Source organism: Helianthus annuus, chromosome 11 (genome assembly GCF_002127325.2).
Source record: "Helianthus annuus cultivar XRQ/B chromosome 11, HanXRQr2.0-SUNRISE, whole genome shotgun sequence".
NCBI classification, from domain to species: domain Eukaryota; kingdom Viridiplantae; phylum Streptophyta; class Magnoliopsida; order Asterales; family Asteraceae; genus Helianthus; species Helianthus annuus.
In genome coordinates, this window is record NC_035443.2 from 8,142,446 (window position 1) to 8,167,107 (window position 24,662).

The 24,662-nt window shown below is 39.0% G+C and overlaps 1 long non-coding RNA gene across 4 annotated transcripts; it reads left to right on the plus strand.

The window, feature by feature from the left end:
• The first annotated feature begins 17,895 nt into the window (after window positions 1-17,895).
• Window positions 17,896-22,054, plus strand: LOC110889400. 4 transcript variants are annotated; one of them, XR_002563568.2, is made up of 3 exons: window positions 17,896-18,236; window positions 19,141-21,450; window positions 21,513-22,054. It is a non-coding gene; the product is annotated as an uncharacterized LOC110889400 (long non-coding RNA). The 4 variants fall into 4 exon arrangements; XR_002563569.2 differs by having other exon boundaries at window positions 21,527-22,054; XR_002563573.2 differs by having other exon boundaries at window positions 21,682-22,054.
• Window positions 22,055-24,662: the final 2,608 nt, after the last annotated feature.

The following is a 24,662-nucleotide window of genomic DNA, read 5'->3' on the forward strand; positions in this document are numbered from 1 at the left end:
AAAGTGTAAAAGACTCGGACAAACAACGAACCGGCCACAGAGGGTTATACCATCATGTAACCTGGTCCTTAGAGAGTCCTAAGGCATATCTAAATCAAACTTTAACGGGTCAGAACTGAAGTCAAAGCAAAAGTCAAAGCTTTTGCGACTTTCGGCTCTGAACCGGGTCAAAACAGTAAATGGTCGGATCAAACAAGCTTAGACTAGTTAATATACTTATTATCATGTTTTATGAGTGTTTAAACAGGTTACATATCATTTACATTACTGATTATGCAAGAAATCGCAAAATAGCATTTCTGTTGACTTTTTCTAAGCACGTTTGACTCGACATTTGGACTAGTTAGAGTGGGAATCAGAGGGTGCCCTTTTAGGGGTTTAAAGCCCACATGATTATCAACATATAACTATCTTTGATTCGACAAACCACTAGACCATTTGTGATTTATCGCAAAGTCAATCGTTAATTACGACGGATTGACTTTTAAGCTAAACTAAGCAAAAACTAAGCCATAAAAGGGTTGGCATACTTACAGAAGCTTGGTGCACGACTAAGGATGTTAGAAGAGTGCTTGAGAGCTCCAGAGATGACTTAGAATGCAGGTTTGAGGTGTGATTCACTTGTGTGCAATGTGGTGCCTTTTATAGTGAAAAATTAGGCTTAAGATCATTACAACACACCCTACATTGGATCATGGATGATCAGCAGGTGGCCCTGGGTGCTAGGGGGCATGTAGATGGCGCCCATGCTTCATTAATTGCTCAAATGATCGTTCACAAGCTCAAACAACAAGCCTGTCCAAAGTTTCTGCATCTGGGACTCGTACGCGGCCCGCATTAGGATTCAGGCTACATGCACGCGGGCCCCCTGAATCTTCATGTCAGGAAACGTATCCACAGGTGGCTCGCGGCCCGCATTAACTTGCTTGTTTCACTCAGGCGGGCCGCCTGAGGCCTGAATTTCAAGATTTTCAAATCTTTTGTAATGATTAACTTGACCTTTCAGTTTCGAAGGGGTAACTTTGCGATTTGGCCCTCGATTATTTACCGTTAAGGGCCTCGTGACTTTTACCCGCAATGTTAAGTCCCCGGTTAGTTTAATTATTACCCGAAAAGCCTTAACTTTCATTGTTGACGCTTTTAACCCCTCGCATACGAATTTGATCATAACTTTCTCGTTTTAAAACGGAACTTCGCGAAATTTATATAGCATATTCTAGTGAGCGTATTTTACTGTTACAAAGCCTCGGGTTCGTCAAAGGGTCACTCAGAGGTATAAATTAAACATGTTGACACAGTTGACCCCTGTAGCTTGTAATCTCTCACTTTCTTCCGCGTTTCGCTCCGTACGCTCCATGATTTATTCGTTTGAAGGTACGAGCATCGTTTAGGGTTACTATACAGTATATTTACCCTTCGTCGACATTTATAACCCTCGAATTTACATACTTTCAAGGTTTGTCAACTTTAGTCCTTTATTTAATATTAATGCCACGTGTAAACTCATGACACGTGTTAACACATTATTGGACACAAAATTTCGAGGTGTTACACCACGTGATGACAACACCGACCATTTTGTCAGTTTAGTCCAAAGGTTTGAAACATTGTCATTTTAGTACAAATAGTTTCAAATGTTGCCATTTTAGTCAATTGGTTAATTCCATCCCTTTATTTTGTTAACTAGAATGACATTTCGGTCATTTTATATGTAATTCTGTTAACTAGAAGAGCAATTCGACCATATAAAGTGATCGAATTACCCTTCTAGCTAACATAAAAAATGGACGGAGTTAACCCGGTGGACTAAAATGTCAATGCTTGAAACTATTTGAACTAAAATGGTTACGCTTGAAGCTATTCTAAAACATTTCACGTGTCAACACCATACATCCGTAAAAAAACGCTTTTAATCAAAGTTAATTTTTGTATTACTTTTTAAAATTTTAAATTGGGTTGATGTCTTGTAATGATAACATTGCTTATTTTGTAATCATTACTTTAATAGGGTGATGATCAAATAGTATGTTTATTTTGGCTAGGAATGATAGCATGCAATATGATTATGACATGTGGCAAAATTTAAAATAAAGAGGAACTCTTCTGCCTATCTCGGGCAGCTTTGAGACGGTCTCGAATCTGGACAATCTTGTCCGTCGTTTCGAAGACTATCTCTGGTCCCGATAATTGGACATCTCCAACTTCCGCCCAACAAACAGGCGATCTACACTTTCTACCGTATAATGCCTCGAAGTGCGCAACCTTAATGCTGGTATGGTAGCTATTGTTGTAGGAGAATTCGATTAGTGGTAGGTTCATATCCCAACTACCACCCAAATCGATAGCACATGCACGTAGCATGTCTTCCAACGTTTGAATAGTACGCTCACTCTGACCGTCCGTCTGAGGATGGTAAGCCGTAATAAAATTCAAACGCGTGCCCAAAGATTGCTGGAAGCTTTTCCAGAAATGAGACGTGTATCTAGTATCTCTGTCGGAGATAATAGACACAGGTATGCCATGTAAGGCTACAATCTTATCAACGTATAACTGGGCAAACATGTCGGATCTATAAGTCTCCTTGATGGGTAAGAAATGAGCTGACTTAGTCAGTCTATCGACTATAACCCATATTGTGTCATTTCCTTTCCTTGTCTTGGGTAACTTGGTAATAAAATCCATAGTTACACATTCCCACTTCCATTCGGGAAGTTCAGGCTGTTGTAGCAAGCCAGACGGCTTTTGATGCTCAGCTTTGACTTGCGCACAAGTCAAGTATTTGGCTACATAAGCGGCTACAGACTTTTTCAAGCCTATCCACCAATAATTTGCCTTTAGATCCTGATACATCTTATTAGCTCCCGGGTGAACAGAATATTTGGAACTATGGGCTTCCTGGAGGATAACATCTCGTAGTCCTCCATAAATTGGAACCCATATTCGCCCATTCAATCGTAAAATTCCGTCCTTGCTAAGAGTTAACTGCTCCTCAGTTACTCCCAGCTTCTCTTTAGGATAGTTAGCTTCCAACACAGCTTCTCGCTGTGCAGCTAACAACCTTTCAATCAAATTATTCTTCACTTCAATGCTCTTGGTATTGATTCGGATGGGTTTCACCCTTTCCTTTCTAGGGCATCAGCGACTACATTCGCCTTGCCAGGATGATATCTGATTTCACAATCATAATCATTTAAAGTCTCCATCCAACGGTGCTGCCTCATGTTTAGCTCCTTCTGATTAAACAGATGTTGAAGGCTCTTATGATCAGAATAGATCACAAACTTGATACCATACAGATAATGCCTCCACAGTTTTAGTGCGAACACAACGGCACCCAGCTCCAAGTCATGGGTGGTGTAATTCTTCTCGTGCACCTTTAACTGTCTCGAAGCATAGGTAATAACTTTGCCTTTCTGCATGAGCACACATCCCATGCCAGTGTGTGATGCGTCGCAGTAAACTACGAACTCTTCGGTACCTTCAGGTAATGTCAGCACAGGAGTGTTGCTCAGCTTTTGCTTCAGAATATCAAAGGACTCTTGCTGCTTAGGGCCCCAAACAAATTTTATCTTCTTCTTGGTCAGTGAAGTCAAGGGCGCAACAATCCTTGAAAAGTTTTCAATGAATCGCCTGTAATATCCTACTAAACCCAGGAAACTATGAATTTCTGTAGGCGTCTTTGGCTCTTGCCAATTCATGACAGCTTCAACTTTAGCGGGATCCACTTGGATACCACGCTCGCTGACTACATGTCCAAGAAATTGGACTTCTCGAAGCCAAAATTCGCACTTAGAGAATTTGGCATAGAGTTTCTCATGATGTAGAAGTTTGAGAATACAGCGAAGGTGTTTCTCATGGTCAGCTCGGTTCTTCGAGTAGATAAAAATATCGTCGATGAAAACGATGACGAATTTGTCCAAGTACGGCTTGCAGACGCGATTCATGAGATCCATGAACGCAGTCGGTGCATTAGTGAGCCCAAAAGGCATCACTAGGAACTCGTAGTGACCATAACGAGTCCTAAATGCGGTTTTATGTACGTCTTCATCTCTGACTTTCAGTTGATGGTAGCCTGACCTCAAATCGATATTCGAGAAATAACTTGCCCCTTGTAATTGATCGAACAAATCGTCGATCCTCGGCAAGGGATATCTATTCTTTATCGTGACCTTATTAAGCTCGCGATAATCGATGCACAGACGCATCGATCCGTCCTTCTTCTTAACAAACAGGACAGGTGCTCCCCAGGGAGATGAACTAGGCTTGATGAAACCTTTAGCTAATAGTTCATCTAACTGAGTCCTCAACTCCTTCATTTCGGTTGGTGCTAGCCTGTAAGGTGCCCTAGCAATAGGTGCTGCTCCAGGGATGATATCGATCCTAAATTTCACTTGCCTATCTGGTGGCAGACCAGGTAGATCTTCAGGGAAAACTTCTGGATATCCCGAAATGACGGGAATGTCTTCTATCTTCGGTTTAGGCTCTTCAATAATCACCTGTGCCATGTAGATGACACAGCCCTTCTTTAGACATTTTGAAGCCTTGCGCATAGTCACTTGCTCAGGCAATCCGTACTGGGTATCTCCCCGAATGGTAAGCGATTCACCAGACGGAGTCTTTATCACCACTTGCTTTCTGTTGCAGACGATTTGGGCCTGGTTGTGAGATAACCAGTCCATACCCAATACTAGGTCAAAACCGGCCAATTTAAAGGGAAGTAGAGATAGAGGAAAAGAGTGGTTCTTAATGGATATCACACATCCATCTAACACAGTGGAGACGGTTTCTATGGTGCCATCTGCTAGCTCTACCTCATAATTCACATTTAAGGTTTTGACATGCATATTCAGTAATTTGCAAAATTTATGATCTACGAAAGACTTATCAGCGCCCGAATCAAAAAGTACTCTTGCAAAGATATCATTTACGAGAAAAGTACCTGTGATTACGTTATCATCCAGCACTGCTTCTTTCGCCTCCATCCTGAAGACTCTCGCATTGGTCTTCTTGGCCTCTTCCTGCTTCTTGGCATATTTAGGGCAGTTGCTTTTAATGTGCCCTTTCTCGCTGCAGCCGTAGCAGGTTGCATCTTTTATCTTCTTGCAGTCCACGGTCTTGTGGTCCTTGGACTTCCATAACCCGCAAGCATACGACTTCGACTGAGTCTGCGGGTTTGATTCGAGTCTACACTTTCCAAAGTGATGTCTCTTGCAATTCTTGCACTTGGGCTTCTCACCAGACTGTTGCCCATCCTTCCTTGACTCCGACCCTCTCTTGTTATCACCGTTTCCACGGTGCTTCTTGCCCGACCTTCATGAAGTATCATCTTCACGCTTTCTCTTCTCAGCCTCTTTGTTCCTTAGCGATCTTTGTCGGACCGCATCAAGAGTAAGGGACAAAGATATGTCGGCTACAGATCTAAAGGTCGCTGGCCGAGTGGCCTTCATGCTTGCCTTTATTTCGGGGGCTAACCCACCGATGAAACGAGCTATTCTCTTCGGCTCCGGGGTTACCAGATACGGAACCAACCGGGACATCGTGTTGAAGCTCGTGAGGTAAGCTTGACAGTCAAGGTTCGTCATAACCAACGATAGAAAGTCGGTCTCGATCTTTTCAACCTCATGTTGAGGGCAGTAATTCTCCTTGATGAGAGAAATGAATTCCTCCCATGTCATGCTGTATAGAACAGCCTTTCCCGAGGCCTGAACCAGAGACCTCCACCAAGCCAGGGCCTCGCCCTTGAATGATTGTGAAACAAATTTTACCACATCTTTCTCTGCGCACCCACTGATGTCCACCACGGTGTCCATCTCGTCTAGCCACGTCATACAATCAACCGCGCCCTTCTCCCCGGTGAAATCTCGGGGTTTACAAGATACAAAATACTTGTAGGTACAGCCCGTGGCGCGAGATGCATCAGTATACACTCTTTCTAGACGGACACTGTTTTCATTGGAGGAGTGATTATCATCGTCCTTTTTAGGCTTAGACGGTGGTTTGCTGTGAGATTTTGAGTGGGTTTTCGGCTTTGAGTGTGGTTTGGATATGGTTCTGCTCCGGGATTCAGTATACTCCTCGTATTGTCGATCCAGGGCTGCCTTAACAGCATTGTCGACAAGAGCTTTCAATTCTACGCCCGTCAAATGAACCTGGGCGTTATCGTATTCGTCTTCTTTCGAATGACTATTCTCCACACTTGGATCAGCCATGGTAACTTGAATCTGCTACAGAAGATAACGAAAAATTTTATTTAGGAGTTTATTATGGAATTGTCTTTTATGGCAATTCATTAACAATAGTAAACAGAGACCATATCTGGTTAATTTGTTACTCACTATTATTTAGGATTTGAACATACTTATCCTAATTACAAACAATATTGTCATTGGCATAAAAGCCTAGTCACGAGGACGTTTTTATAATATTAGCCGGGATTACAGATAATCAAGGCATGAAGGTTTGAACCGTAGTTCTTTTACCTTTTCTGACAGGGAGTCATAGACTACCACTGCCTTTTGTCTTATATGACAATAATTATGGCCCGTAGGCACTACACCACTAATGGATGTTTTATAAGTTTGGCCCGTAGGCACTACATCACTAATGGATGTTTAATAAATTTGGCTCGTAGGCACTACATCGCTAATGGACGTTTTAATAAGTTTGGCCCGTAGGCACTACATCACTAATGGATGTTTAATAATTTGGCCCATAGGCACTACATCGCTAATGGATGTTTTAATGAATGATCATCTTTATTGATGATTTAACCCATGATTTATAAATAATTAATTTGGGCTTTGGAATCCTTAGAAGGATTCTTATACCAGAATGACGCGTGCGATTTTAACGAATCAAATCTGCCATGAACGTTAACATGATTACAGAGGTTAACTTGGAATCTGAATCTTTTAATCAGGTCTTACCATCTTGGCCGGATCTTATAAAGACACCTGGCTAGGTTTCACTCTTAAGATTCTTTATTTAGGCAGATTTAAATTTAAAAGGAATGATTTTTTATTTATCTCATATATAACAATAACAAAAATGAAATTTATAACATAACATTCCATAAACTTCAAATATGATTACACGCTGCCCTAAACGGGACTTTATCAATAAATAATTACCTACGCAGAGGTTTATAGCAAAACATATCCACGCAGGGACCAATTACAAGATAGATGTCCGCGCAGGGACTAAAAGATAAGTCCACGTAGGGACTGAAATACGATAAATGTCCACGCAGAGACTAAATTGCAAATACAACATTACATAAGGAGACTAATGGTCTCGTTTCTTCCTCCCTTTTAGTAGGTTTGCTAGGCCCTTGAGAAATCCAAGATTACTCTTGCGTTCTTGTTCGAAGTCTCACTCCACACGGTTTAAACGGTGGAGTATTTCTTCTTGCTCCGGCGGAGAAAATCGTGGATGCTGCGACGGTTGCTGAACCGGAGGTCTAGGAGGTATTGGATACCCATGAGCTGAGTAATCTGGTCTCCAAGAGGTTCCATGAAGGGCATTATAATTAGCCGCTACCACATATGGATCGGCATCATAGTTATAGTTGTAGTGCGTGTGAGTCGGCTGCTCAAACGGATTGTACGCCGTGGAAGCGCCGTACGCTGGTATCGGATTGTCATATCCGAATGGTGGCGGAGGTGGTGCAACTGGTGCAGAATTCACCTCTGCAGGATGACCCGAAGGTTCCCCTAATTGTGGTTCTTCTTCAGGTACTGACGGAAAGTGACTAGCACTCGAGTGGCGAGAGGTGCTGAAATGGAATTCCCCTCCTCGGGTAGACATCCGTGCGCCTGATCTTCTACGCCTTGGCGGATCTGGAATTACTGGTTGAACCGGTGGCGGTGGTGGTGGCGTAACTGCCACGAACCGCGAATCCTCAGAAGGATCCTGTTGTTGCTGTTGGTCGTGAGGTGAGAAATGATGTGAAGGTGTAAAGTACCAATTATATTGGTCAAACCTCGCCTGGTAGCTGTCGGGACCTTGATAGGGTGTTTCATGGAAGGATGACCCATCAGAGATCTCGATTGGATGGTTGGGAGTACCCCTTGCAGGCTCGACGGGGTCTGTATCCTCGTCCATATCCACTGCATTATCTTCAGAAAAGTGATCCTCTGGTCCTAAAGGGTTATACCCTATTGGCTCCTGGACATAATCCGCCCGGTTAAACTGTCCTACGAAGAAAGGTGAAGGATCGCCGTAAGAACGGTGCGAAGCAGATCGCTGGAGAGGTATAAAGGATGGTTGAGGGTTATTGGGTTTGTTTTCCGAATCTGGTCCAAAAGAATGACGGTATGAGGGTGTTGAGCTATGCGAGGTAGAATGTCTCGCAGGTTCAAAGAGGTTTCTTTTTCGTCTCTGTGGTTCTTCACTCCTTGTACTGGAAGGAGCTCGCATGTTCGAAGGTCCAGCCTCGTGATCATTGTGAGTAATGATCGTCCCTTTGCCTCTTCCTCCTCTTCCTCGTCTGATTGCAGGTGGCATATTTCCTGCTTTCAAAACTTTAAATAACAATAAACAATAAAAAGACAAACTGGAATAACAATTCGAATTTGTCCTATATTCTTGTATAGACTCAAGTATGTGCAATTGTGTAACTGAGATTAAACACAAAGGTTAGTGTTTAATTCACTCAGTGTTGGCTCTGATACTAACCTGTCACACCCCGATTTCCACGTGTCTCACCCGTGGGCCCGGTGGGGGATTACCGTGACGTAGTTGGCAACAATATAGTCAAACCACACAATATAATGAATGCACAGCGGAAGCATAAAGATAAATATATTTCAACATTAAGTGTAATATCAAAGTATCACCATTGTTGAAATAAAATCCACAGGGGATCAATAATAATAATAAAGTATTGTTCAACAGACTTCAGGCATCTTAAGCTTGCGAGACTTCTAATGATGCTAAGGAGAAATCCCAACCAATTACGCATAGTACCTCCATTTAGTCTTTTTGGGGAAAATACGTCAGTTTACACTAGTAAATACATTCAACTGACACTTTTGTAAAATGTTTGATAAAATTGGTTTAAATGCACAAGGCACAAACTCTTTATAACTTGGGATAATTTATAATCAAATCTTGTAAAGAATTACATGTTACTATGCGTTCGGTCGCACGGGTCGTGCCGGGTTAAAGTTTAATAGACACGCCACATAGCATAAAACCGTGGCGGGTAAACCAACGGCTACACTTTTATAGTCATGGACATAATGCCGGGTGTACGCCTACACCCGGATGTCGAGGTCGTGGCCATTTCGTAAAATGCTGCCAAGGATATCCGGGACATGGTCATTAAGCCCCCAAAGGCGTAAAGTCAACAAAACAAGTTTTTAAACGGGTCACATTGATAATACCCAACTACTAATGAGTTGGGGTCAATTGCCCGACCAAGCTGTATTTTAAATACCGTAACCCAAGCCCGTATAACGGAAAATAAGTTAAAAGTATTTACCTTTGCAAGTATAATTCCTTAATTGAAATAAATTGCAGATAGCTTTTACTGGTCCCCTATTCTGGAACGAAGGTTTAAATTAACCTATTAGAATCCTAACGGGTCTTTAATTTAGCCGTAGCTTAGACCGGTCAGTTTCGAAGGATAGTTATGGTTTAATCGCGTGAAAGACGAAAACCGTGAATGGAGTGTGATTTTTGACCCAAAAAGTTTGAAGACTTGCTTTATATGGGTATAATAATCATACTCTGGATTTTGGGGTCAAAACAATATGGTTTGACCCGTTTCGGCTAATTTATGTAAACTAGTTACATAAGCCGAACCGTGCGCGCAAAAGGCGCAACGGGTAACCGTAAGAGTCATACACTGTTTTCCTAAGTCAATATGCTTTAAAGAGGTTGTGGTATCAGTAGGATACCTTCCATAATGCCCGTAACGAGTTTAAGTTCATATTATGCCCCGTAGGGGTATTTCGGTCTTTTTAAATATTATAGAAGAGGTTTCTGAGTTCTACAGGAAATCTGAGTTTCCCGAACAGTTTATAAAGTCTAAAATACTTTATTTATTATTTAATATCAGTAGCAACTGGAATCGGGTCAAGAGACCTTGTAGAACTCAAGTTATGGCCGAAAAGGGTATATTCGGTATTTACCGAACCGTTGCCATAACCGCAGGTTATGAGCAGGTTAAAAATAATTAAAAATCTTTAAAAATCCCAAAATATTATTTTACATAAGTGAGTAAAAGGTTTGGTGTCGAAATCCGGGTTTAGATAGGCGTTATGCTAATTGCGCTATTAAATTACTAAAGTTCCGTAATTTGCGCTATTTAGCATAACTCCTATTCTAGACCTCGGATTGACGTGAAATTTTTAGGGACGTGCTTAGAAATCAGTAACTAAATTCATGATTCTTTCACATGTCCGAAATTCTCGTTTTAATTTAAAAAGGGCGTTACGATCAACTTTTAAGCATTTAACGGAAAAGTGTAAAAGACTCGGACAAACAACGAACCGGCCACAGAGGGTTATACCATCATGTAACCTGGTCCTTAGAGAGTCCTAAGGCATATCTAAATCAAACTTTAACGGGTCAGAACTGAAGTCAAAGCAAAAGTCAAAGCTTTTGCGACTTTCGGCTCCGAACCGGGTCAAAACAGTAAATGGTCGGATCAAACAAGCGTAGACTAGTTAATATACTTATTATCATGTTTTATGAGTGTTTAAACAGGTTACATATCATCTACATTACTGATTATGCAAGAAATCGCAAAATAGCATTTCTGTTGACTTTTTCTAAGCACGTTTGACTCGACATTTGGACTAGTTAGAGTGGGAATCAGAGGGTGCCCTTTTAGGGGTTTAAAGCCCACATGATTACCAACATATAACTATCTTTGATTCGACAAACCACTGGACCATTTGTGATTTATCGCAAAGTCAATCGTTAATTACGACGGATTGACTTTTAAGCTAAACTAAGCAAAAACTAAGCCATAAAAGGGTTGGCATACTTACAGAAGCTTGGTGCACGACTAAGGATGTTAGAAGAGTGCTTGAGAGCTCCAGAGATGACTTAGAATGCAGGTTTGAGGTGTGATTCACTTGTGTGCAATGTGGTGCCTTTTATAGTGAAAAATTAGGCTTAAGATCATTACAACACACCCTACATTGGATCATGGATGATCAGCAAGTGGCCCTGGGTGCTAGGGGGCATGTAGAGGGCGCCCATGCTTCATTAATTGCTCAAATGATCGTTCACAAGCTCAAACAACAAGTCTGTCCAAAGTTTCTGCATCTGGGACTCGTACGCGGCCCGCATTAGGATTCAGGCTACATGCACGCGGGCCGCCTGAATCTTCATGTCAGGAAACGTATCCACAGGTGGCTCGCGGCCCACATTAACTTGCTTGTTTCACTCAGGCGGGCCGCCTGACGCCTGAATTTCAAGATTTTCAAATCTTTTGTAATGATTAACTTGACCTTTCGGTTTCGAAGGGGTAACTTTGCGATTTGGCCCTCGATTATTTACCGTTAAGGGCCTCGTGACTTTTACCCGCAATGTTAAGTCCCCGGTTAGTTTAATTATTATCCGAAAAGCCTTAACTTTCATTGTTGACGCTTTTAACCCCTCGCATACGAATTTGATCATAACTTTCTCGTTTTAAAACGGAACTTCGCGAAATTTATATAGCATATTCTAGTGAGCGTATTTTACTGTTACAAAGCCTCGGGTTCGTCAAAGGGTCACTCAGAGGTATAAATTAAACATGTTGACACAGTTGACCCCTGTAGCTTGTAATCTCTCACTTTCTTCCGCGTTTCGCTCCGTACGATCCATGATTTATTCGTTTGAAGGTACGAGCATCGTTTAGGGTTACTATACAGTATATTTACCCTTCGTCGACATTTATAACCCTCGAATTTACATACTTTCAAGGTTTGTCAACTTTAGTCCTTTATTTAATATTTAATGCCACGTGTAAAAACTCATGACACGTGTTAACACCTTATTGGACACAAAATTTCGAGGTGTTACACCACGTGATGACAACACCGACCATTTTGTCAGTTTAGTCCAAAGGTTTGAAACATTGTCATTTTAGTACAAATAGTTTCAAATGTTGCCATTTTAGTCAATTGGTTAATTCCATCCCTTTATTTTGTTAACTAGAATGACATTTCGGTCATTTTATATGTAATTCTGTTAACTAGAAGAGCAATTCGACCATATAAAGTGATCGAATTACCCTTCTAGCTAACATAAAAAATGGACGGAGTTAACCCGGTGGACTAAAATGTCAATGCTTGAAACTATTTGAACTAAAATGGTTACGCTTGAAGCTATTCTAAAACATTTCACGTGTCAACACCATACATCCGTAAAAAAACGCTTTTAATCAAAGTTAATTTTTGTATTACTTTTTAAAATTTTAAATTGGGTTGATGTCTTGTAATGATAACATTGCTTATTTTGTAATCATTACTTTAATAGGGTGATGATCAAATAGTATGTTTATTTTGGCTAGGAATGATAGCATGCAATATGATTATGACATGTGGCAAAATTTAAAATAAAGAGGAAGGATATTTTAGTCAATCATATCTTTTCTTCTTCCTTCTTCTCCCAAGTAACTTCAAAACCCACCATTTTCAAAACCCACCATTTTCAACTATTTCTTCACTTTCTATCTTAATAATCACTACATTATAGTGCGATTTTCATCACCAATCAATGATTCAAACACCCGATCAATGTGTTCTTCATCTTTTTTGAAGAAAACCCAGTTTAATTTCATTCAAAATCTCGTTTTTTTTCTCGTGATTTTGAAGATAATCACTCGTTCCGTTCGATTTGATCGCTGATAAGTGTTTCTATTATTCAAATTTCGTCAATCGTTGAAGAAATCGGCTTCGATCCACGTAAGAAATTCTTTAATTTTATTTTTACGATCTGAGTTTTTGATTTAGTCATTGCGTTTTACGATCTTGGCGGGGGTCCGGGGGCAGCGCCCCTGGTAGCAGGGTCCAAGGGGCAGAGCTCCTGGCTGGGGTCGAGCTTTTTTCGATTGTATTGTTTTAATAAAAATGCATGAGAAAATTTACTTTTCTGTAAATTTGCCTTTGGAAAACTGCATTCGTAGACAGTTTTATGCCATTGCATTTTAGAACTGCATTCCTGGTTCAGACAATTCACAGACAAAACTATTGTTCTGGTTCAATGCGTTTTAGAGAGAACACTTTCTTTGGTGTTTTTAGGCCATTGCGTTTTAGACCTAAGACATTTTTATGTGTTTTATGGCCATTGCGTTTTAGAAAAACACATTTTTGAAGTGTTTTTAGTCATTGCGTTTTAGGTAAAACACATTTTTTGGTGTTTTCAGTCTATTGCATTTTACAGAGAACACTTTCTTTTGTTTTTTTAGGCCAATGCGTTTTAGAAATGAGACATTTTTAAGTGTTTTCTGGCCATTGCGTTTTATAAATAAGACATTTCTTTGTGTTTTTGGTGCATTAGGAGGGTAATTGCACGGTACCCCTGACCGCGGGAGGGTTCTCCCTCCCCAAGCTAGCGACCCGGCAACGTTGCCTGGCGGTGAATACCCAGCCGTTTCGAGGGGAGCGAAGAGCCTGCAAGCAGGATTCGAACCCGAGTACATTAGGCCTCGAACCGGTTTAACTTGGGTGTCGGTAGCCATTGGGCTAACACCCAATGGTTTTTGGTGCATTATGTTTTAGGTAAAACACTTTTTTATGTGTTTTTCAGTCCATTGCGTTTTAGAAAACAGACATTTTAAGTGTTTTCTGGCCATGACCGGGCCAAGCTAGTGCCTATTACCCCTACGTCGCGGGGCGCGTAAGCCCCCTTCTCATCCTTCGCGGGGCGCGACAAACCCAAAATCAGGCCTTATATAAGGAAGCCATCGGCCTTTAGTCCCAACTCGCTCATAACTTTCTTTCTCTCTCGAATTCCTATATAGTAGGCACTATACCCGGGCATTATACCCCCTAATTAACGAAGTTCTGCCTCGATGTAAGTATCATAACCTCCGGTTACGTATTAGATACGCTGCCCGATTGATCTAGGGTTCCGTAACGGCTGTCGAGGTTCTGCCCGACGTAGTCGTTAGAATTCTGTCTCGGGGAGGGTATTACTAATGTAAATATTGGGTTATCATACTAACGCGTGTGCATTGTGTAATTAATAGATAATCACCAGAAAATCACAAAGGAAAACCCTAAAATAGCAATGTGAGTAATCTACTTTTTGTAAACATTTTTGCAAACTGTTTTTACAAAACCTCAAATGTTTTACATTATATTAAACAGTGATTGAGTATTTGTATTCTACAATTATCATCGGTATGTTGGGGTTTTGTATACAAAATTTGTTACTACACTATGAGTAGTAACATGATCACAAGTCGGGTTGACAGTACCGTGGGTGGAAATTAAAGTAGAAAATAAACAAATGTAATTGCGCGACCGCCCTCAATGCTGTAAACGGTTTTACTTGTCTTGATTAAACTGGGATTCACTCACCAGTATTTCCCACTGACAAAATGTTTTTAAACGCGTTTCAGGTAACAAAATGTGAAAGCCAAATAGAATCCAGCTGGACAACACTGAAGGCTTGGAAAAATGGCTATAAAAGTTACCTAAATAAAGAGATGTTTTATTTAAATAAAATAGGGTTTATCCCTATGAAAATGTGTGTACTGAAAACTTGAGAATTTCCCACGTGTTTAATATTATAAAAGTATGGTATTTTACTCTGATAAATATTTCCTAACTACGGTCCTGATGTAATTTCCGCTGCCAAACTGATAAACACCGATACCACTGAAACTGGCCACGGCCGCCCGTTCCCGGGTAAATAGGGGACGGGGGTTGCGACATTGCGTTTTAGAAAAATGTCATTTTTTAGGTTTTTTTTCCATTGCGTTTTACGCAACTGGGTTTTTTCCATTGCGTTTTACGTAACTGGGTTTTTTCCATTGCGTTTTACGCAACTGGGTTTTCAAATTTTTTTCGAAAATATAGCAATAGTATACTCGTTTTAAATATAAAAAAAACGCTCGTTTTTTGGTGCAATTTTTATAAAAAAAAATGTCGTATGAAAGAGTTATTAACGTTTAAAAAATGGGGAGAATTGGATGAGAGAGAAACTATTGCTTTGGATTGACTAGAATGTCCCTAAACAAATCCACGCGCCTCCTTTTTTCTCTTCAATTTCACTCATTTAATCTTAGCCCTTGATTAAATAAATAGATGTCAAAATTATTTTCTAGGCTTCCTACCCAAATAAACTTTCTATTATATCCTAACCCTACTTTAATATTCGTTCCTATTTTAAATATATCTTTAAGTTGACCAATATTTATCTTTAAGTTGATCATATCTTTTATTAGATTAAATATATTAAAACTTTCTCACAAAATTCGCTCTTATTTTAAACATTTTTATAATTTATAACTTACAATTTATAATTTACAATTACAATTATTATTTTTTATAATTTTATAGTTTATAATTAACAATGACAACTATTATTATAATTATAATTTTTATTTGAACCTTATTAAAACAATTTTTTGTGAAATTTTCGTGTATTAAATTTATAATGATATTTTTTTAATTAAAATACAACAGTTGTGTTCATATTTACTTGTTTAACATTTACTGTAAAGATTGACGATAAATGTGTATATCAGTATTCAATGTTAAAGAAGATTTCATAACCAATAATGTGGTGGTTCATTTGCAAAGACAAAACCTTTAAACAGGTGTTTGAGAGGGGAAGATCTTAGGTTCGAGTCACACATACGACAGAGATTAACAGAAACTTGTAGTTAAAAAAATAGATTAACATAGGCTTCAACATACACAAGCATTCTTCACTACCTGATTCGATTTGCAAAAACAGAAATGGTTCATACAATCGTGAATCGTTTTTATATTATTTGCAAAACAAATGATTTTGAATGGTATATCTATGCACATATGATTTATGTTTAGTTTTTCGTTTATGGATACTTAAAACTTTATAGTTGATGCAAATATGCAACAAATTCTCTTATGTATTTAATGAAAATAATTTCATTACTTTATTGGCTAACAATGTAAAATTAATTAAGAAACTTTGTAGAGGATTAATGATTATGATAAGAATTATTAAGCACTTTAGAACCAAGTTGAGTATCAATTATAATGAGTAAAAGATTGTAAACTTATAAAATAATTATCAGCTACACTTATTTTTTTTTTCAAATTGTGCTTTTTTTGAAAATTGATTATCTCATTCATATTTATCAAATTACATTAAAACAAAAGATAGACGATCAACAAGTTGTACCGCCACCCCTTTCTAGAATGAGTTTTCATTTTTCTTAGAGTAAACTGCCATTTTGGTCCTTGCGGTTTTTCCAGTTTTGTCATTTTAGTCCAAATCTCAAACTTTTTACATCTGGGTCCCCGTGGTTTGCATTTTGTTGTCATTTTGGTCCAAAAGTGATATTTGACCAGAATCCCCAAATTAAAACCTCCTGTTTTGTCCTTACCCTCAGGGGTATTTTGGTCATTTTAAAATTATTATAACTAAATATTGAGATTAGGACATTATAAAAGAATCTTCATCTTTTCCCCAGATCTTCATCTTCCCCAAAAGTCTCCCACCTCTCTCCCTATCTCTCTTCTCTCTCTCTCTATCTCTAAAGTCTCCCACTCTCTCTCTCTAAAGTCATCACTCTCCTCCTCCTCCTCCTCCTCCTCCTCCGGTTAACGCCGCTGCAGCTGACGTGGCGGTGGCGACGAAGACACTCATCCTCCGGATTCCTCCGGTGAACGGTGCTGATACTGAATGACGGAGGCGTTTGCTGGACAGAACCACACGGAACACGTGATGAGAAGTTTCCGGTGCCAAATCGAAACCTAAGCTCGCCATTTCTGTAAAGGTAATTTCCAGTTGAAAGGTTGAAATTTTTGGGTGTTTGTGGGTGTTTGGTTAGGGTTGGGGTGGGCGGCGACGAAGTGGTTGTGGTGGACAACAGATCCACCGTGTTTCTCTCTCATGTTTCTCTCTCGTTCGAAACCCTACCGAAACTCAGATCCACCATTGTCATCGTCATCTATGCGTTCCTCTCTCCGTGAGAGATGGTGGTTCAGATCTTGAAGATGATGTTCTGGTGGTAATGGAGGTGGTGGTGGTTGCGGTGGAAGCGTGTGGTGGTTGCGGTGGATGGTGATTGGTGAGTGAGGATGGTGATTTTCTGGGTTTTAGATGTTCTTGATTTTATGGGTTTTGATGATGATGTTTGAAGATGAACGATCTCTGGGTTTTGATGATGTTCTTGAAGATGATGTTCTTGATTTTCTGGGTTCTTGATTTTCTTGAAGATGATGTTCTTGATTTTCTGGGTTTTGATGATGATGTTCTTGAAGATGATGTTATTAATTATTGAAATGTTATAATAAATTAACATGGACCAAAATGCCCCTACACTAAAGGACAAAATAATCAGTTTTCAACAGTCAAAATAAAGGGTTTTTGGATTTTGGACTAAAATAACAGCAAACCACATAGACCCAGATGTAAAAAGTTTGAGATTTGAATTAAAATGGCAAAGATGCCCAAACCATAAAGACCAAAATGAGAGTTTACTCTTTTTCTTAATAAATGAAGTTTGGTGGCTCACCCTCAAACTAAATTCAAGGCGGTGTGGTTATCTGTAACCGGGCCGGGTCAGTTGAACCGTAGACTTAAAAACCGGTCGGTAGGGAATTTCCACTTCCTCGTGCGACCGCCTTTAGCGGAAAAACCTATAACCACACGTCACCACCCCATCTATTAGCCGTCGGATCATCATCCCATCTTCAAATCTCATCCGTCCATCAGTACCGTTTCCTTTATAAATACCAAATCACGAAACCGTTTCCTTTCATCTCGCGAACAAATGAGTGGATATCGTCTTCATCTTGCAACAAGTTTCAGATCCGATCTTCATCTTTTCGTCTTCCGTTCAATCAACGCGTTATTCAAACAGATCTGTTCATGATCTACGTTCTGATGCGGTTGTTTTATGTTTTTACGGATCGATTTGTGGCGATTTTGCAGGATGCCTAGGGTTTTGACGCGAGATTTTGACGTTTTTTTGTTGATCTACCTTTGATCGGCGGTAACTGGATTGTTTGGCGTCGATTTGGTTATCAACATCTCAGATCTGCAGTCTCTTGACGGCGTGTACGGTGTGGAAGGTACGGTTGACTTACTTTAGCTATATGTTTATTGTATTTTTTTTGTAATTTTATGCAAAAAAAAGTTGTTATGTGATGTGTTTACATCTGCTTTGATTGATTTCTTGAAGGATGGTAGTTATTGGATATCTGTTTTTGAATATAGTCACCGTTATTGTACATCGTTTGTCAGTTTGGTGTGTTTACGTCTGGTTTTTGATAGTTTTTAGGTCAAATTGTGAAATAAACCATTAGTAACGGTTCTAACTGTTGATGTTTGGATTCTGTTAGTAACGGTTCTAACGGTTCCAATTGTGTAAAAAACGTTGAATACTGTACAGTCCAGGTTATAGGACTGTTTTTTGGTATAAACTGTAAACCAAACTGTTTGTTACAGTTAGTTTTGAAACGACTGAAATATTCAAGTAAAATTCGACAGCGAAACCAAGCTGGTTAACCTTGAAACCGTTTGTTATGCCTATCTAGCGATTTTGCTTTGTTAAAATAGAATCTGTTGGTGCTTGATGCCTTTGCTTGCTTTGGTTCGATATCGTCTGTTATGCTCTAGGGGTTTTGCTTTGTTTATAAAAACCTGTTAGGGCTTGATAATAGTATCTGTTAGGGCTTGACTAGTTATGCTTTGATTTTAGTATATGCTTATCTAGCGGTTTTGCTTATTTTTGATATAGTATGTTGCTTTGTTTTTAATTAAATTTGTGAGTACTTGTTTCTTTCTTTTGCTTGCTTCGAATAATTTCTTGAAGGGTGGTTAGTCGGCATCTGTATCACAATATAGTAACTGTTATTGTTATTCGTTTAAGTTTTTGCCCAGTTTACATGTTTGATATGCTTATCTAGTGGTTAAGCTTTATTTTAAATAAAATATGTTAGTATTTGATTGACTTGAATGTTTGTATTATTGCAGGTTTTCTGGCATCCGGTGACTTCCTTTCTGCTGTGTTTTGTTGTGATGAAATGTTGATGACCTTGATTGATTTGATTGACCTTCAGACTTGTCGGATTTACCTTGTTCTGGAACTTGATGTTGATGTATAGCTGAGAAGTAACGTACGATTATTGGCACCCAGGTTTGTATGTAATCGGAAGTAACGGATCTCGATTTATGTAGGGATCCTGTATGTCCTATTACACCTTGTTACTTTGACCTTTGCCATGTTGGGTGCGCTCGCATGGCAGGTCGCCTATCTTAATAAAAAAATCCTATTTTTGTTTTGGGGAGAGGTCGCACGGGGTTGCCCGGGATCTCTCCTCTGGTGTGCGCCTGTTTCTGTGTGTGTGTGTGTGTGTATATCTATTGGATGCCTAGCACTGCTCAAATCCTCTCTACAGTTCGAATAGTGGCAACATCAACAACAATTATTCAACATACGCTATCAAAACTAACATATTCCTCGTTATCACTTGAAGGTACTTTCATCCAACTGCTTATCATGGTAGTATACAATTTAAAGCACAATTCATGTTTATAGTTGGTCCATCTTGATGAGTTTAATCTAAAGCGAATATATATTCTTGTTTCCCCATATTCTAGTCGTCTCATTTATGGGTGAGCATACTGGGTCGGTTTATGAAAGGCATAAAACTAGATCTTGTTTGCATCAATGAGCAAAAATTTTCAATTGCCTTACAATTCGTTGAAAAGATTTTTTTCAATACAAGTGAACATTGACTTATATTGGCAACACGTTTTTCCTAAAGAAATAACTTTTTTTGAGTTCTCTACATATCTGTGTTTTTTTAAGTTTGTACTCATTGGTCCTGAAATTTGGTCATTGGCATCAACGTTTATATGTGCACGGTGTGTAATCGGATATAACAGGTCTTGTTGTTAGTAGGGGTCCTTTATGTCTTATCGCACCTTGTTATTTGACCTTTGCCATGTAGGGTGCGATCTCATGGCAGGTCCCCTATTCTAATAAAAGATTGTACTTTTGTTGAGAGAGGTCGCACGGGGTGGCCCGGGATCTCACCTCTGGTGTGTGTGTTTTGTTTCTCCATTGGCTCTCTAGCAGTGTTCAAATCATCCCAACAGTTCAATTAGAGACAACATCAACAGTTACACAATATGGTGTCAAAATTAACAATTTCAAGATCGTCGCTTGAAGATACTTTTGTGCAGTTGAATGTCATGGTATTATACATTTTATAACACAGTTGATGTCTATAACTGGTCAGCAACATTTAAAATTTTTATAGATGTCTACGACTGTTCATCTGATGTTCAATTATTCCAAAAGTCTTTATTGAGCTTAAGCACTGAATTGCATCAGTGTGCAAGAAATTTTAACTGTTTCTGTCGGTACACAATGACATACTTTGAGGCTACAATTCTTTCTAAAAGATAACGCTTTTCAAGTATTCTTCGTTCGTAGTGCTGTCAAGTCTACTTTATCGGATAGTCATTCATGAAGTACCATAATTCAAGGATGGTAGTACGTCAATGTGCGAAGCAACTAACGCGTTTACGAACTTGCAAACTGAATACGGTATCATCATTTTAAACTAGACTTTACACTTTACAATGGTAATTATTCCAATTCAGTTTATAATCTATTAATACTTGTAGTTTTCTTGTGATAATTTACGCATCAAGTTGATTTACGACGATTATTTTTGCATTTGCGAGGCTTCTTTTGAAAGAGCATTAGTTACTCCTCCAGGATGTAGTTTTTGCTAGATGAGAAACTTGAATCAAGTAGGTGAATTTTAATTTATGTACTGTTGGAGTAGTGTTGTATTGGAGGCTAAAATTTGTATAATTTGAGCCTTGTATTTGATTTCGGAGTTGGTCTTGCTGATGCTCTGTTTCTTGTGGACTACGATTTAAGTTTATGATCTCTGTCAAGAATCTGGAACATCTTTTGAAGCTTGACACGGTACCCGAAGATGGTTGTTTTTTTGGTTTCGTGGAGCTGATCCTGCTGCTGCCCTGGTGATTAAGTGTCTACGTCGACTGGCTATCTATAAGTTGGCTGTTTCTTGCTGTTCTGTAGTCAACTTTCTTCTGCTGCCTGCACCAGTTATATCAAAGCTGCTTTGCTGTTGAACTGTCTAATGCTATTTGCTCGTTGCCTAGTCGTTCGTCATTTACAAATTAAGTTCACTGCTGTGGTCTCAAGTTTCTGGCACTGACGTTATGATGGTTGAACATGAATAGCAAGTTCCTGAATATCGATGATTGAGTTGAACCCACCCACGGTTTCTTTTCGTCCAGGTAAAGCACAATTGAAGGTCATGTTTTTGTAATTAGTTTTGTGATTATGAAGTTGGTCACAGGTTTGCGTTGCTAGACTCTGTAGGGTTTGATGGAATAACATCAAATCCTGGTGGTTCCTAATGCATATCTTGCGCTGCAATGGTTCATTGAGCCCCCACTTTGAAAATCTGATGCTTGGATGTGTTAGTTTTGGTGGTTCTGATTGCTGCTGAACCTTATTTGTCACAGCTGTTTGGTCACGTTGGTCGTCGTTCCCAGTATAGTGGACCACAAGATGTTCTATGATTGCTGGTGCTGGCGTTCAATGGAATTTCAAAGGAGCAATTTCGTTATGCAGTTTGAAAAAATAACTGAGTTCAGATGTGTGTTGTTTTTAAATACAGGTGTTACCATTATCACCGATTTTTTGAGATGATCTTTTTATTGCTTTTTTAAAATTCTAATGGTTAGAGCTTGGACTGCCTTGCTAAACATAAATAGTTTTGAGATGGGCTTTGTTTCAAGCTTAACTGCAAAGCTTGAGCGGAATCTCATTTTGAAGTACTTAAAAATCTTGTGTGTACTTATTTATAATTATAATTATAGAGTTATTTTATGTAAATTAATATATATTTTCCATCATAAAAATGATTATATAGAATTTTCTATTACATAAAACTATTAATCTATTATGTTTATTTAAATAGGTGGTAATACATGCTTCAGTGTAGAAACTACTTGAGTTTGGAGCTGCTTTTGAGTGGTTGGTTTGCATCGTTTAAATTTGGACACATGTTGGAGTGGTTGGTTTTTTCTTTGTTCAATTAAAGAAACCTTTAAAGTAGTTAACGGCATATCACATTGCTTTGTTTCTTTTCTCTCAAAGGCGGTTGAGAAACTGTTGTTTCGTAGGCGAGACGATAAGTGTATCGAAGGGTTAAATAACTTGTGGATTGAATGTTGAATTCAATTACAAAACAGTTCATGAAGGGACCTCTCGGACCCCTTGAGATTCTAGATCTGTAAGCTCTAAATTGGGAAGAGCACTCGGGTCATCCATCACCTGAGAGGTTGGTGGTTCGAATCCACCCAGATCTGTCACAAGTTCTGATCACCAAGATGATAATTTAGAAAGCATTGGATTCTTGTAATTATAAGGGCTAGTCACGATAAATAGAATGTGCTTTGATGGTTAAGTGTCTACGTTGACGGCTCTATGCGATGGCTGTTTCGTGCTGTTTTGTAGTCAAGATTCTTCTGCTGCCTGCACCAGTTTTATCAAGCTGCTTTGCTGTTGAACTGTGATGCTTTTGTTTGTCTGGTCATTCGTCGTCTACAAATTATCTTCATTGCTGTGGTCCCAAGTTTCCGGCACTGCTGTTATGATAGGTTGCACCTGAATTGCAAGTTCCTGAATATGGATGTTTGTCATGGGTTGAACCCACCAACGGTTTCTTTTTGTCCAGGTAAAGCACAGTTGAAGCTCATGTTTTATGTAATTACTTTTGAGATTATGAAGTTGGTCATAGGTTTGCTTTGCTAGATTCTGTAGGGTTTGATGGAGTCACATCGAATCCTGGTGTTTCTAAATGCAGACCTTGTGCTTCATTGATCTCACTTGAAAAATATAATGCATGGATGTGTTTGTTTTGGTGGTTGCGATTGTTACTGTACCTTGTTTGTCACAGCTGTTTGGTCACGTTGGTCATCGTTACCAGTATAGTAGCTGGTGCTGGCGTTTATTTGAGTTTAATGGAATTTCTAAGGAGCGTTTTCGTTATGCAGTACGAAAACTCCCCTAGTTCAGATGTGTGTTTGATTTAAAATACAAGTTTTACTATTAACACAGATTTCTTTTGAGAAAATCTTTTCATTGCTTTTTTAAAATTTCAGTGGTTAGAGCTTGGACTGGTTTGTTAAACATAAATAGTTTTGAGTTGGGCTTGTTTCAGGCTTAACTCCGAAGCTGGAGGGGGGTCTCATTTTGAACTACTTGTTACTTTTTTGTTTATTACATATTACATATTTAAAGATCTTCTGTGTATATATATAATTATAAGGTTTTATGTTTAAATTAATATATATTTTCTTTCATAAAAATATTATGTAGAAACGAATATATATATTTGCATTACATAAAGTTATTATGTTTGTTCAAATAGAGGTTGGTGAGCCTACATAAGCGTGTTAATTGTAGTTTAGGTGTTTATAATATAAGCTTCAGTGTAGAAACTTGAATTCGGTTCGATTGAGGCTTTTAGTTGCTGCTTTTGAGTGGTTTGGTTTGCATCGTTTAAGACACATGTTGGAGTGGTTAAGAGTTAACGACCTAAAATTGAGCGAGTCACCATGGAACATCAAAATTGAACAGAGAATGGTGATTCGGAAACCGTCGTTTCTTAGGTAAGTTGGTAAGTGTAAGGAAGGGTTGAATAACTTGTGGATTGAACATTAAATTCAAAGGGAAAAGATCAAATAGGAAGTTAATTTTCGCTAGGAAGGATAGGAAGCCATAGGATTATGACATGTGGCAAATTTTAAAATAAAGAGAAAGGGTATTTTAGTCAATCCAACTCCTTCTTCTTCCTTTTTCAAAACCCAGTAAATTCAAAAACCCACCATTTTCAAAACCCACCATCTTCAACTATTTCTTCACTTTCTATCTCAATAATCACTACATTATAGTGCGATTTTCATCACCAATCAATGATTCAGAACCCGATCAACGTGTTCTTTAGCTTTTTTGAAGAAAACCCAGTTTAATTTCATAAAAAAATCTCGTTTTTTCCGGTGATTTTGGAGATAATCACTCGATTCGTTCGATTCGAGCGTTGATAAGTGTTTCTATCATTCAAAATTTGTCAATTGATGAAGAAATCGGCTTCGATCCATGTAAGAAATTCTTTAATTTCATTTTCATGATCTGGGTTTTTGATTTAGTCATTGCGTTTTACAATCTTTGCGGGGGTCCGGGGGCGGCAGCCCCCGGTAGCGGGGTCCCAGGGGCGGCAGCCCCTGGCGGGGTCCAAGGGGCAGCCCCTGTACTAAAAACGCATCAGAAAAATTAATTTTCCATAAATTGGCTCATTTCGAAGACAGTAATTCGTAGACAATTCAGACAGTTCACAGCGACACATTTTTTAGGTGTTTTCAGTCCATTGCGTTTTAGAATGAGTCATTTTTAAGTGTTTTCTGGCCATTGCGTTTTACATATAAGACATTTCTTTGTG